Here is a 15229-nt window from a genome sequence, read left to right on the forward strand (position 1 = left end):
AGCCTCAAGACGATTGCCGTCTTAAATTTGAAAAACACTCTGAGTGGTGTGAGGCTGACAATCATCTCCACCGTCGACTAATTTGTTGACGATAATTACAAGAAGGGAAACACAACGTCAGAAACACACATGAACAAAATCATGATTTGCCTGTCACCAGCTTCAGTTTCACTCTTTTCTGTTTGGTCCTCACAAGGACTGGAACAAAAAGAGTGTACACACACACACACACGGAAACACACACACACACGCACACACACACACACACAGCCAGTGGCCTCAGGACTAATTGCTAGATTGGAGCAGATTTTCTAGTTCAGTTCAGGGCTGTAATTGTGAGGAGAGCAGGGAGGAATGACAGGGCTTCAAGCTGAGAGGACAAATCACCAGGGGCCGCCGATTAGACCGACTGTTAACGTGTGTGTGTGTGTGTGTGTGTGTGTGTGTGTGTGTGTGTGTGTGTGTGCGTGCGTTGGGGGTGAGGGGTTAAGCCAACCATCTCTCAATCCCAGGTTTCCGTGGCACTGACCCCAAACTGCCACACTCGGACACCACGATGAGCCCCTCTCACACAAGAGCATGAGAACAGTGTCACAGACTACTTGTGTTCAATGTTCATCCGCGTGAAATAAAAAGAAAAATGATATTTACCGAAACACGTTTTTGTGTTGTTTGAGCTTTTCAATGTTTTAACAGGTTGATAATTAAAGTTCTTAAAGTTAAATGATTCTTAATTTCAGGTGAGGAGACGTCACAGCACAACAAGTTTGGTTTCATCATCGACTGATTAACAGAATATATTTACCTTAGAGAACATAGAGTCATTAAAGTATCTCACTCTTCTGGATTTTACTTTTAAAGCACAGCTGCAGGCGATATCTTTATAACAAGGTTGTTTTTGAATCAATTCGCTCTGTGACCAGGAGTTAATGTTAAAAGAAGTGAAAGGTGAATCAAACTGTGTTTATATGCAGGTTTGTAGGATGCAACAAATAACAACAAATAAATTAAATGCTGCTGTTGAGACACTCTTTACTCCATCAATGGAAAAGAGGAAGGTGAGGAAAAAATCCTGGAGGTGAAACATCCAGAAATCAACAATCACACTTTGGAAAAACATCGTGTGTTTATTTGGAGGAATTTGACTGAAGTACAATGGTGATACTATGTATTTTATCATTTCCTCTCAGTATAATATGATTAGAAAATAAATGCACACAATTATAACACACAGTTTACTCTTGTATGTTGCTCTGTCCCTAAGATGTGTTCACGCTGCTGTGGGATAACGGTGAAGCCTTTTCAATTTGGTTAAATTGCAGCACGGACCCAAAAACACAGTTTGCATAAAACACCTAAATTAAAATGTCACCGCACGACGTCTGCAGGACGAACACATGTCGTCTGACAGCGGTCCGCTTCAAACACGGGATGAGAAACCTGCACCGACTCCATCCCCTCTCTGTCTCCCCCCCCTCCCCCCCACCCCCTCTATCTGCAGGAGCCTCATCTGACACAGCAGGACAGGAAGGAGACACACGGAGCGAGAGAGAGACCACAGAGATGGCGACACACAGAGAGACACAAACCTCACCCCGAGCGGCACTGCAGGCATTTCGCTAAAAATCTGCATGAAAACACACACACACAACACACACACACACACACACACACACACACACACACACACACACACACACACACACACACACACACACACACACACACACACACACACACACACACACACACACACACACAACATCTGGATTCTGTGTTGGGAAAAGCTTGAATCAGAGAGACTGAGAGAAAAGAGAGCGACAGGATGAGAGGACGTTCAGACAGCCAATCAAACTGCTCCCTGTCACTCACACAGTCAGTCAATCACTCAGCCAATCTTTGACTCAGCTTACCTTGCAGTGATGTCACGCTTGTCATTATGACAGGGCCTCCAGTGCTGTTGTCTGATTGGACGTTACCCCACTGTCCAAACCAGTGTTACATCCTTGGCAGGAAAAGGAAAACAGACTCCAGGAGCTGGAAAGTGATTTTCTCTGTTACTTCTCTGTTTAGTCTAGTTTCTGCTCATTAACTGGATTCAGACTTCTTCCTCTCCGCAGGAGAAGAGACACACCCTCTGTCTGTTTCAGCCCCTCACACCCTAATGTCTCACTCTTCCTCCCAGTCCTCAGTTCGTCTTGTGTACTCCACCTGGCCTCCTCTTCCTCTATCTTCTTCATCCCTCCTTCGGCCTCGTATCCTTCTCCCAGCTATACCTTCACCAAGGCCTCCATCTCCCTCACCTTACTCCCACCTTCTCACTTTTTCCCCCCCAGCCTCCCCGGGCCTGTCATCCCCCTAACCCCCCGGCTGCTGTACCCCATCCCCGGCTCTCCCTCTCCAGGCTGCATTTCCCCTCCACTCTGCCTCCTTCAGCCCCAGCCTTCTACTCAGTGTTCAAGGGGAGAGCCAGCTAGGAATGCTGTGGCTCTAGACGTTTTGTCCAAGCCCTAGGTCTCTTTCACTGAGGCAAGATTAGTTCATACAAAAACTCAACAATACACCACTGAAAGCCATTGTTGATATTCAACATTTTTCACATAGCGGAGCAGAATAGACAATGCGGCAGCCGGGAAAGCCCGAAGCGGACTAGAAGGGTTGATGGCTGATGGTATCTCAGCTGAGCGAGGGCCTTAATCCCTTTTATACACACACACACAGACACAGACACACACACACAGACACACACACACACACACACACACACACACACAAGTACACACACTCTCAAGAGCCTGGAGACAGCAAAATCAATACTGCTCTCTCTGTGTGGATCAGTGGGTGGGTGAGTGTGATAGGGAGGAAAAAAGTACTGTTTGTTCCTCTTGCGTGTGTGTGTGTGTGTGTGTGTGTGTGTTGTGTTGGATTGTCTTGGCACATAAGTATTCTTAGATCTTTGTGTATAAATCATATCTCCAGGTTCTGTATCACAGAAACGCATTAAAGTAACAACTTTACTTCTAACGAGCAGCGAAACAAAACCTTTTCTGATGAAGTGATGAATTTGGCTTCTCTAGCAGATGTGCAGTAATCTGAGGGATTAAGAATAAAGTCCAGATTATTGAATTAACCTTCTCATCAGAGCCCTAACATAAGGTTGTATTCTGTTTACATTTGACAAAACAACAAAACGATAATTCCATGTTTCATCTGCGTTTGCTTCAGAATTTCTTTTTTAGGTTTAAGTTGTTTTGGTTCACAATGGAATCTTGTAAATTAAACAACCTTTTAAAAAATGTTGGTCCGCTTTGTACAATTAATTAAATATTATTGTGTGTCCATAACTGAAAGTAAAAAATAAAACTGTAAAGATTACATTACAAATAATGGTCATTTATTCAAGATGAGAGTATTAAACGTTAAAATAATACACAGCTCAGGTTAAATTAGTTTTCTTATAATCTATGATGTAAAAGGAGCATTTTAACGTTGTCCCTGGACAAACTAGAACTGATATGAAACTGTAAAATATTTCCCTCTGAGGTGTAGAAGTACAACATCAAAACAAACTACAAGTACCTCTTAAGTCAAGTACCTGAGTAAATGTACTCAGTCAGTTTCCATCACTACGTGTTGCCTTCACCACGTTTAATCGACTCATGACTGATAAGAACCAATCAGGCAATGAATGCAGGCGACTGCCTCATCATTTCCAAACGTGTCAGTTGTTCCCAGTCAGACGACGACGCCGGCCACGATCTCTCAAACTGTCGGGACCAGCAGCGTTTTCAAACTTCCAATTTTTACCTTGTCTGGGTTAATGTGGAGAAACAGACGTAGCAACACTGATGCTTGTTAAAATTAAAATGTAGCTTCAATGTCAGACTCTCTACCAACAAGTCATCACTCTAACAGTGTAAAACCATAAAATAACTTGGTAATTACAGTATAATTTATAACAAGTGGAAATCTAACACTTCAGCTGAGCTACTATCATCATATAGTTTTTATTCCAGTGTGTAATTTAATCTTCTAAACAGCTTCAGGGAATCTACCTTTGCACTAGAACGTGCTGCGGGAATCTGAAGTGCATCGCTGGAAAAAAAAAAAAAAACGAAAAGCTGCGGCAGCAATAAAATGACAAATGATTTGATGGGATTTCAAACGGAGCACTTCTCTAATTTTCCATAACAAGGACAGTGCAGGATTCTGACACTGGGCCTGGAATCAGTGTGCGGCAGCCTTTATGATTACAGCTGGTTAATGTAATGAACGGCGTGTCATGTAAAACTCATAAATCATGTCACGTCGGCGGAAACATTTCATGAAACATGATTAAAAGTGTCGTGTAACATTGGGAGCGACGGTGTCAGAGTGAGACATGTTAATTGTGCACTAATGATATGTAATGAATGTCATCATCCCCGAGGCTCCGGCTAACGAGCTAAATGAACTGGCACTAATGGGCCTGTTAGCTTATCTTAGCACTAACATTAGCTAGCAGAATAAAGGGCTCGTGCTCGGCTGACAGCGGCTCCACCACTGTCATATTACAACGAGATGCTTCTTTTAAAAGGTTGTTTTTTTTTTTACTACAACAAAAACAATAACGGGAAGCAGACAAAGGCTCGGACTCACACAGACGACTCATCATCAACACACGGAAACTCACTCCAGGAGCTCATCTTTATCAAGTCACAGGAACTTCCACCTGGACTCCAGATCCGGATCCAGCTGCCGTGGTTTCCCAGGACCCCCAAGTCCGCTAGGTAGCAGAGAAGAAGAGAAGGAGGAGGAGGAGGAGGAGGAGGAGGAGGGAGAGCAGGGGCCCTCTCTCTCTCTCTCTCCTTTTTCTTCCAATTGACAGCTGATTGATGGCTATCTCCTCATCCCGACAAAGAGCATCATTAGCATAACTAAAGCCACGTACAGTAGAGTGAGGCAAACAGTAAATTACATGTTAGCCCCACTCCTCTCTCTCTCTCTCTCCCTCTCTTTTCTCCTCACCTCTTTCACTCACTCACTCACTCACTCGGCCTCCATTCCACTCACTCCTTCACTCAGCCCAACACTGCGGCGGGGAAACAAAACAAAACACAGTGTGCTTTTTGTCCCTCTTGTGAGCCCTTAAACAGAGCAGCCTGACAGCTTCTTTAGAAGGAGACGCACAAAAGGCCTGACGAGGGGAGAGAGAGGGAGAGAGAGAGAGAGAGCGAGCGAGAGGGAGAGAGATTTGAATGAGATACTGACCTTGGGATGGCTGGGGTGTGTGTGTGTGTGTGTGTGTGTGTGAGTTGGGGATGGAGGGACAGGGAAGACATGAGGAAGAGAAAAAGAAATGAGGAATATTCCCGGATGTCGGTGAAGTGTGAATCCTTTATATTACACTGAACCAGTAAAAGACAAAACTGACCGTCTCACTACTTCGTCCTTCGATCACAATCCCTGCGGCCTGTGGCGTTTTACGAAAGCTTGTCTTTTCCAGATGTTTTTTTTTTTTTTAAATCAATTCTTGCCTCAATTTGAACGAGCAGCCTGAGAACTGAGCCATGAACATTTAGAGTTTATCATATTTCCCTGACTTGCGTAACGTACGAGTCCATCCTCTGCAGCTGATCGTCATGTCCCACACTCACATCCCTCCTGAAGCTTGACGTCGCTCGGGTTGAGTTATTATTGATCTCAGAGCGTTTAGTCTGATCAGAAAATCAGTCGATACGACAATTTACAGGATAAACAATGCAGAACAATAAATGTATTTAACTCAACGTGCTGATTTTGAGTTTTCTTTGAACATATTTTCTCATAGAAAAGTTTGGTTGAACTGTAAAATATTAAGCCTCAGTTAAATTTCTTTGTCGTCAGGGTTTGATAACGACATCTTTGGAAGAATTGCTGATACATCAGTGTGAAAGTATTTTGCTCCCTAACATCAAATTGGTCTCCAAAATCCATAACACAGAAAAAAACTGATTGTGACTGAGCAGAAATGTTGCTGCAACAAGAGCTCCAGATAAAACAGGAAACAATAAAAAAAAGAAACTCAAGACATATTCTAGTACTTTTGCCTTAGTTTAAAGTTTTACCATTTCAACTTGTGTATTTTCTAACAGCTGTATTCTGTTTTGTTCATCATTTCGTTTTTTCCTCCATCTCTCTCTCTCTGTGTTCTACTTTAATATGTTTCAATATCTCCTGGTGAAATAATTCAGATTCCACTGTTGCTGAGTCACGATTCATATTTTAGCTGTTTGAGCTCATCAGTAACGATGGATGGATGGATGGATGGATGAAGGGACAAATGGACAAACAGAGCTGTGACCACACACTGGCCTCCCCTCTTCTCTCCCTCCGTCTCCCCCCCCCTCTCTCAGGCTGGCAATCTGTTCTCTAATTGTTCATTCATGGTGTGAATCTTTATATAGGAGGCCCTAGCCTGGCGCTAAGATAATGAATCGCTCTGTGTCGTTAGCTAGTGAGGCTAAATTACCGCCCGGTGCAGAGTTACCATGGAAATAGGCCACAATGAGCGTGATTAGTCTTGTGTCTTTTACACCGAGACACTTTGCAGTTCAGCAGGAAACACGGAAACCCTCCTGTGTTTCCTCTCTCTGCTCCTGTTTCTGGAACAAATTGTGTTGCGAGAGTCACTTTCATAGCACGACGAGTATTCTCAGGTTGCATCTCATGGAATTAAAGACAATTAGCACAGATATTTACAATGAGGAGCTCGTGAGCTGTTGTCTTGTGTGTCTGCTTTTCATCGTTTAGCTTCATGTGATTGGTCGGGGAATCCTCTCAAATACACATCACGAGGACAGAGTCTGAGATACTGGGAATATAAAGATTTCACTTTCAGTTTGTTTTATTTGCTGTGTCAACACACACTTTAAGATGCTTCTTTCTTGCCTCGAGTTTCTATGACAACCTTTGTTAGCAACCAAGTCAGTGTTTGATCCTTTGTTAACGGTTTTTCTTCTGCTTTACGGACTCCAGGAGTTTTACCAGATTTTAGCCTCTTACATGGAGATTTTCTTTTTCCATCAAATACTTAAATTGCATTATTTTTGCAATGTGTATATTTAATTATTTGAATCTTTGAATGTGAATTTGTTGCTCTGCATCCATGCTGTTTTCCTTTGTTGCTCAACATATGACTCTCTCTCTCTCTCTCTCTCTCTGTGTGTAAGTGTATGTACTTGCTCGTCCACATGTGAGGATCCACGGGGTGAATGTGAGTGGCACGCCGCTGATACACAACAACAGTGTTTTTCCCACTCCCACCAAACAAGAGAGGAAGAAGAGAGTAAAGAGGAGAGCTGGTTGGTACAATGCTGAGAGTTAACGTCTTCTCGTTCCTAAGTGATGTGCTACAGTCAAGCTCAAACAGACACTGGTGTTTTATAGGAGAATGTAGATGCAGCAGATATTATAAACTGTAAATAAAGATGTTTGATACTTGTTCCACTTCCTCTGACAGTGAAACATGAAGCTAAACTTCATTTTCTCGGACGAGCGTGGTCGCTGTTTAAACTGAACACATGAGAAAAGACACAGGGGTTAACACAGCAACAGAATTAACGTCGTACAAAATAGAAATCTCAACCTAATTTGAATCAAAATGTGAAACATGTCAGAAAAACAGTCAATCGAGTCCAAAATGTTTCTAAACTCAAGAGTTGTTGAAAATTCAATTTCAAGTCCTTATTTTTAATCCAATTTTGCAAAAAATTCCAATGGTTCCCGTCGAGGTGATGGAATTTTGGCTCATAGTTTTTTAGTGGTTGCAAATCAAGGTGATGGACACGTCTTTCACTCACACATCATTTTAAAGAACTTTCTCTCCGTGGCCTTCCTCTGTATATAAGAAGGGATGTACTTATTCACAGACAAGAGCAAGGCTATTAAAAGGGCAACATCCATTTTTAAGAAAGAGGTAAAAGTGAATCTGGCTACTGGTTTGTATGGCAGCAGTATGAAAGCCATGTGGCCTCAGTACATCAGACATCATTACGTCTGTGCATCTTTAAACTGAGCAACTACTGTCACAGGCAGCAGCGTCAAAACATGTCCCATTTTAGAACATAGGACAAGATGGAGGACATCCCTTGTATGTTCTTCCACACCGATTAAAATGCCGACCACCAGTTGATGATAAAGAACGGACACATTCTCAGTTGTGTACCTTAGAGTCATCAGACCTGGGTGCATGTCCCTCACAGCTTGGGGCCCAGTTCCGATCTTTCCTCCTGATCCAGAGCCATTGGCTGCAGCGTTCCGCAGGCTGTGATGTTTATTTTATGGTCTGGTGCTGTGAATGACATTTTCCTGTTGTATTCTCTGGATTGTAAACTCGGGGGGTTGGCAGGTAAAACTGATCATTATCAGGAGAATGTCTAGAGTTCAGTGCATTCCTGAAAACAGCATCAGTCTCTTATTTGGTCGTGTGAAGAATAAAGATAATCAGAGAGTGAGATAATATCTAATCAGTTCAGAATCCTGTAAACTGTGACAGTGCAAAATTTATAATATAACGAATATTCATTTCGCGCCAGTCTGTGGGTTTACTGAGCGCAAACATGCACAAACAAATTAAAAGCTGATGAAGTGATAAAACGTTTTTAAAAAAAAGAGACAATAGGCGTCAGAATGGAAGCGAGAGTCTGTTAAGGATTTCTGTTTCTGGATTTTTGGATAATCTGGATAAATCCACTTTCCTCTGCTGTGTCACTGACTCAGACATTCAACATGCACAGTAACTAACACACGTGTGACTCGGGAACACGAAGTTTTCCTGACACACACACACACGAGTTGTATTTTGTAAACTTTTATAGGTTTTTTTTTTTATGCTACTGCCAATTTGATTGAATTCAGGCAGCTCCCAGTTATTGTCAGTTACTTTCTAACAATCTATTAACCACCGAAGCTCCAGCTAATGCTCTTAACCTACATTACTAGCAGTAATCCTCATCACCAAGCAACAGCCGTTGTGTCTGGACAAGTGAGTGGGACCGCAGCAGTGACAGCAGGTGCTAAAGCCTCCACTAACCCTGGCTAACACCGCCTGAGCTCTATAAGACAGGAAATGATGGGAGGGATACTTAGCTACTTACTGAATTACGTGCACACATGCATCACACACACACACACACACACAACACACACACACTCGCTGAGTCACTCTCTCTGTCTCACACACATGCTCACAAAGGGCGGGGGACGAAAAACAAAAGGCGTTGCGCTGAATGGAAGAGACGATCGTTGGGTCACATCTACATGACAGAGATGCTCAGCAGGAAAACAACAGGCCTTCCTTAACCCTGACTACTGTTAGCCCTCAGGACAGTGTCCTCACAGTGTGTGTCTGTGTGTGTGTGTGTGTGTGTGTGTTAGCTGAAGAATAATACATTTAAAATTCTAACTACCTTCACTGTTGAGATTAACGCCGCATAAATCAGTGACATTAGCACCTGGTAAAACTTTAACATCTGTTAAAAGGGTGAAATTAACTGTTAAACCTCTTAACATACAAAGAGACTTCATAATGTCGTATTTAGGGCCGAGGCTAGTGATTATTTTCATTATTGAATCTGTAAACTGTTGACGTCCCTTCGTAGAAATATAAGAACAAAAGCCGGCTATTAAAAACTGCCGGTATGTTAACTAGAGTGTCTCATCACTGTGTTGAACTGCTCCGTCAGAAGCGGTGGCGAAGGTGAAATGATCTAAGTTTGGAACACGATACACAGAAAAAGTCAAACTGTGGTTTTGTGCACAGACGCGTTCCCCACAGCATCAAACCCTCTGCGTTACTCAGGTGAGAGGTGGAGCAGCCGGCTGCGGCAGACAGAGGCAGGAAGCAACGTTTTAACCCCGCTGCAGAGATCAAGTGATTCTTTTTACGACACACAGGCACCGACGTTCAGCTCTTATCTCCACGAACTCTCTCGACGTCTTCGTCTGGGTCTTTTTAGTGAATTTGTTGCTGTTGGGTTCGAGCAGAGAACCACCCGCTGCGTTGTGCCAATGGGACAAGCAAAGTTCGGAGAAAGTCCAAAACCAAATATCCAGACGTCCTCCACAGGACATGTTTAAAAACTGCTTATATGTTATTGTGCTTTTCAAGCTTCATACTGCTTTTACAAATTATACAATGATAATTCAATGTGTAGCCAGAGGTTTTGGTTTCAAAACTAAAATGATCTCTACTGCATAAGTGTTTTATGTATTAGTAATAATCCCCATCCATACTAACACATGAAAACAAAAGGGGCTTAGGATTTAGTTTTAACAATATCTTACGGCCAAGAATCCATCTTTGTTGTATGTAGGAATTTTGATTGTGGATTTCAGGATTTAAGAAAGTGTTGTCTTGCACTCTAATCTTTAAATAAATCATATTATGAAGCATTCTGGAGGAACTACACCCGGTGCAATATTATCTTTTAACATGTTATTATTGGAAATGTCACAAGTTAAAATGTCACAGCAGCAAACGTGTCCTTCACTGGCACAACTGGAAAAACATGCAAACTGTGGACAATCATGGAACTTAGTGCCAAACAAACCCTGGACCCTGTATCCAGGTACAATTAGATCAATATTAAAAACCTCACAGCACAGGAAGTTCATTTCTGCTGCAAGTCAGATCTGGTCAGGAAGCAGGAAGCCGTCTGCGCTCGATTGATTTCACAGACGTGAAAGGTGACAGACTCATGAAAACATTAACCCACAGGTTGCGTCTCTCAAAATTAGGAGAGGATGTTCTGACCTCTCTTTGTTGGAGGACGCACAATTTCTTTGCGCTGAAACTATCAATCAACATATTGATTAGCGCTAATTAGGATCAATCCCATCGTGTTCAGCTCAGCGGGTGAAGTCTGCAATGTGTGTATATGGTCAGTCATGCATGTATGTGAGTGTGTATGTCCGCATACATTCTTTTAAGAGTGTGTGTGTGTGTGTGTGTGTGTGTGTGTGTGTGTGTGTGTGTGTGTGTGTGTGTGTGTGTAGATGTGTGTGTCTTTGTCTCGGCTGTCACCCTGAAGGTTATCTCCGTGGCGGCAGCATCGTCGGGTGACAGCCGTATCCCATGATGCCAAGCGAGACGTCAAACTGTCCTTCCAACCAGGGTTCCCTTGACGACTGAAGTAACACACACACAGAAATACACATTGTGTAGATACAAACCCAAACACACCCTCCTCTAGTAGTAGGTGAAAGGTGTGTGTGTCTGTTTGTGTGTGTGTGTGTGTGTGTGTGTGTGTGTGTGTGTGTGTGTGTGTGTGTGTGTGTTTCATTGAGGAAGAGGGGCTGCTCAGACTTTGATAAGCTATCACATGTCCCAGGTGATGGTCTCTAATGTACATCAGTCCAAAGGCACTGCCTGACAACCGAATCAAACACACCCAGACCAGATGTCCTGGCAACACAAACCAAACAAACCCAAACTGACGGTATACATATATATATATATATATATATATATACACACACAATACACACTTCTTTCACCTGAGCTCTTTTCACTACTTCATACAAGTATCTTCTCATTTAACACAGAAGCACAACAGAGGCAGATATCAGAGCAGCAGCTCCGCCAGGGCTGAACAATCCTACACATGACTGTCTGGTGTTTATAGTAGAAACACAAAAAGAAGGAAGTGGTCTAACAACGCAAATGTGTTAAAAACACTTTGAAAAGAAAGGGAATACAATTTCTGGATCTGCCTCTTGATCTGCATTCACTCCAAAAATCGAATGGATTTTTCCCAGAGCCCGTTCCTCTGGTGGAAACTGGTTTAGAAGGTTTTGCGTAATCCTGCTCCAAGTTCACTTGGAGAGAGAATACCTCCACTGAGGCTGATCAGTCACTGAACGTGACGTGATGAGAATATTTCCTGGCTCCGCCTCCTTAATCAAAGCTTATTGCTTCATTATTACTACGTACGTTTGGGTCATTGGTTCTAAAGAGAACGGAAATCATGACAAGGTGTAAGAAGAAGAGTTCACCAAAAAAAAAAACTTCACTACTGATAATCCTGAGAACAGAGACCCAGAGAGGCTGCATACGTGAAGATGAAACTTCACAGATATCTCAACCATGCAACATGAACCAAAAGCAGCGCGGAGAACAACTCACACCAAACTGCAGACACACAAACGAGACACACACACACACACTCAGCAGACACACACACACTCAGCATGCCTTGTACAATTACAGAATTACAGCATCTTGGAAATGAGACATGGCAGAGAAAACATGCGAGCACAGTGGAGAGCTGTCCTCTGTCTCTCTCACACACACACACACACACACAACCCATAATGAAGTGTTTCCTGTGCATGTGACACAGGTTCCATTACCTGGCCTGTCGCCGCGGTGACGGTCTGTCAGGTGCTGTTTGCTGTTGCCATGGTGAGAGACATTATAATCCACATGATTCAATAAAGCGAGGCCTTGATTGGTTTAGCGGTTGAAAATTGTGCAGCATGATGTGACTGGGGGGGGGGGGGGGGGGGGGGGGGGGCATTATACTTATGAGGCCTGACAGCTTTGTGGCGACGACAATGCTGGATAGTTTAAATTGGTATTTGAGGGTTAAGACTAGGATTAAGATTAGAATTTCTCCTGTGTTCTTCCATGAATTCGAACACATATCATGCAAACTTGCATCAAAGGGCCGTGTCAGAACTGAAGCCTGCGGCCACTTCAGGGCTCGGACCCCAGAACTACACACAATTACCAACTGGATTTAGATTTTGCACAGATATTCATGGTTTCCAGAGGATGAAGCTTATTTTGTCATCCTTAGACCTTTCTTATACCTCATGGTTCACATTTTTTGTTTCCGGTTAAATGTCTCAATAACCTTTGGACGGACTATCTTGCGTTTTTTTTTTTTTATTCATGCTCCTCGAATGATAAACTGTTTGATCACATTTAAAGCCACAGATCAAAAACAATCTAAGTTCAGTGTTACTGAATTAGAGCTTTGCATCCCAATGTGATCAAAACCAACGTGTGCAGAGAATTAAATCTGCGACTTGTACAGTATGAAACTCGTGTTCAGTGTATTTGTTTATCACTTTGATTCTGAGAAGTAATAAATGTGTCAAATAGCAAATATGACAAGGTGAGCAGAAAGGCTGACACACACACACACACACACACACACACAGTAATGAGGTCTAGATAAGCGAGGAGGAGGATGAGGAGGAGTATTGGTTCTATTCACTTTGCTCTACAGTGGCTCTTGTGTGTTTTCCCCCCACCGGAGACAGAAAATAAGAATAATTGATTTCACTGTTTTCTTCTGGTGTCAGATCTGCTGCCGTTTATCATCATCAAATCTATCCCTCCATCCTTCTTCCTCTCCATTGCTCCTTGCCTCTCTCTCTCGCTCTCTCCCCTTGTTTGTTCTGCTAATTAACTTTATTACCCTGATAGCTCCCCACTGCCTCTGACGAAAACAATTACCATCTCTCCCGCCTCCACCTCGCTCCCTCTCTCCCTCTCCTGCCTCATCATCCTTCGCGCTCTCATTTGGCGGAGAGCAGTAATTAGTCCTGAGGCTTTGGTGCTGCTACGCTCACTATCCGTCTTTCTCCCCCTTTTTTATTTTCATCCAGCCATCAGGAGAATTCTTGAAAACATCTGATATGAGAAAAAGTTAAAAGCGAATTAAGTTTGCGAGATGAAAAAAATGGGGGAAGGATTTATTTCAAGGATTCATAATTTCCCAGTTGTGAAAGATGTTATTTCACACACGTTGATCAGAAAGCAGAGACCATGTGTGAGTAAATTTGGCTGTGTGGAATATTTGATAAGTGCGGATTTCCAGTGGAATTTCCTGGAAATAAAGTCGCCCAATTTAATTTAAGATCTCCCTCATAATTATAAATGTTACTCTTGATTTATGTTTAACTGTGTCCTTGCTTGAAGACAGTTTTCCCAGATCACAGCACGGCCTCCTGTTCTGTGACTAGAATACACTTGCACTGATTGGGTTTAATTAATTGGAAAATTACCATTTACACTATAATTAGCATCAAGTCACATGAACTCCTTTTCAAGAACTTTCCTAAGTGTTGGAAATTACACATCCGGTTATTTCTAGAAAATTACAAGAAACAATGGAACCCACAGAATAACGTAAGTGTGATGTCATCACCTCACCCAAAAAAAAAACTGAAACAAAAATCTTTTTAAACACAATTCATCATAATAACAAATAAATTAATCAATCAAATGGTTTCAATAGTCGCCCGACTCCATCTCTCTCTTCTATCTCAAGTCAAATATCAAAAGACAATCTCAGCAAAAAGAATCATACACATGAAGATCCCTAATGCGAGGAGCTCAATTAACAAGCAAATGTAAGAAAATAAAACTATTGTCTCTGGTTACGTGATCCTTGCCTAGTGGAGACCAACTACGATTCCACGATTAATTTTGAGAAACAAAAAATGTCTGCAGTAATGTCTAAGCTTTAACCAAGTAGACAAAGCACGCTTCTTTTTTGTTCAAGTGAAAAATGCATTTGAGTTTTAAAGTTTAGTTATTTTGTCTCATTTGTTATTAAATGTGTTGCTATTTCATCATAATGTGTGTGACCTCACAAGGAAGTGGTCAAATTGATCTCTCTACACTCAGATCCAATCACAATGAAAACTACACAACCTCAACATGTGTTCTCACCTTATATCCTTATACACCGACACCACATTGATATCAGGGGTCAAATCCCATTTATTGCATAATCTCTCAGCCTCATTTAAATAACTTTTTTTGTGTAGTGTTGCAGAAATTACAACATTTTCCATTAAGGTTTCCATTAAGATAAATCGATGCATCGTAATTTGCATGAAAATAATAATTTGCATGAAACCAAACTACTTTCCGTGTCGCTCACTGTCTGTTACTCCCTCCCTCTCTCTCTTTCTCTGTCATGTCGTGACAATCTCCCTCTCTCTCCCTCTCTCTCTCTCTCTCTCTCTCTAGTGGCAGACAGGATAGCATTACATTGTCAGTGGTAATTTACCTCTCATCTGTCTTCACTAATTATTGCCACATTCATCAGACTCATCAAGGCAAGAGGGGCTCTCGCGGGGATTGCACCATTTGCCGTTAATACAGCATCAACTGCTATTAGGCCCAAAAGGCTGAGAGGTGAGTGTGTGTGCATGTGTGTGAGTGAATGTGTGTCTGTGTGTGTGTGAG

The 15229-nt window shown here is 42.3% G+C and overlaps 1 long non-coding RNA gene across 1 annotated transcript in view; it reads right to left on the reverse strand.

The window, feature by feature from the left end:
- The window catches only part of LOC109640249 (uncharacterized), a 63340-nt gene extending 61286 nt beyond the window's left edge, over positions 1-2054 (reverse strand). Inside the window, exon 1 of the long non-coding RNA XR_011240289.1 lies at positions 1914-2054. This is a non-coding gene — a long non-coding RNA (uncharacterized lncRNA). The remainder of the gene's footprint in view (positions 1-1913) is intronic.
- Between the last annotated feature and the right edge of the window lie 13175 nt (positions 2055-15229).

Source organism: Paralichthys olivaceus, chromosome 3 (assembly GCF_024713975.1).
Source record: "Paralichthys olivaceus isolate ysfri-2021 chromosome 3, ASM2471397v2, whole genome shotgun sequence".
NCBI classification, from domain to species: Eukaryota; Metazoa; Chordata; class Actinopteri; order Pleuronectiformes; family Paralichthyidae; genus Paralichthys; species Paralichthys olivaceus.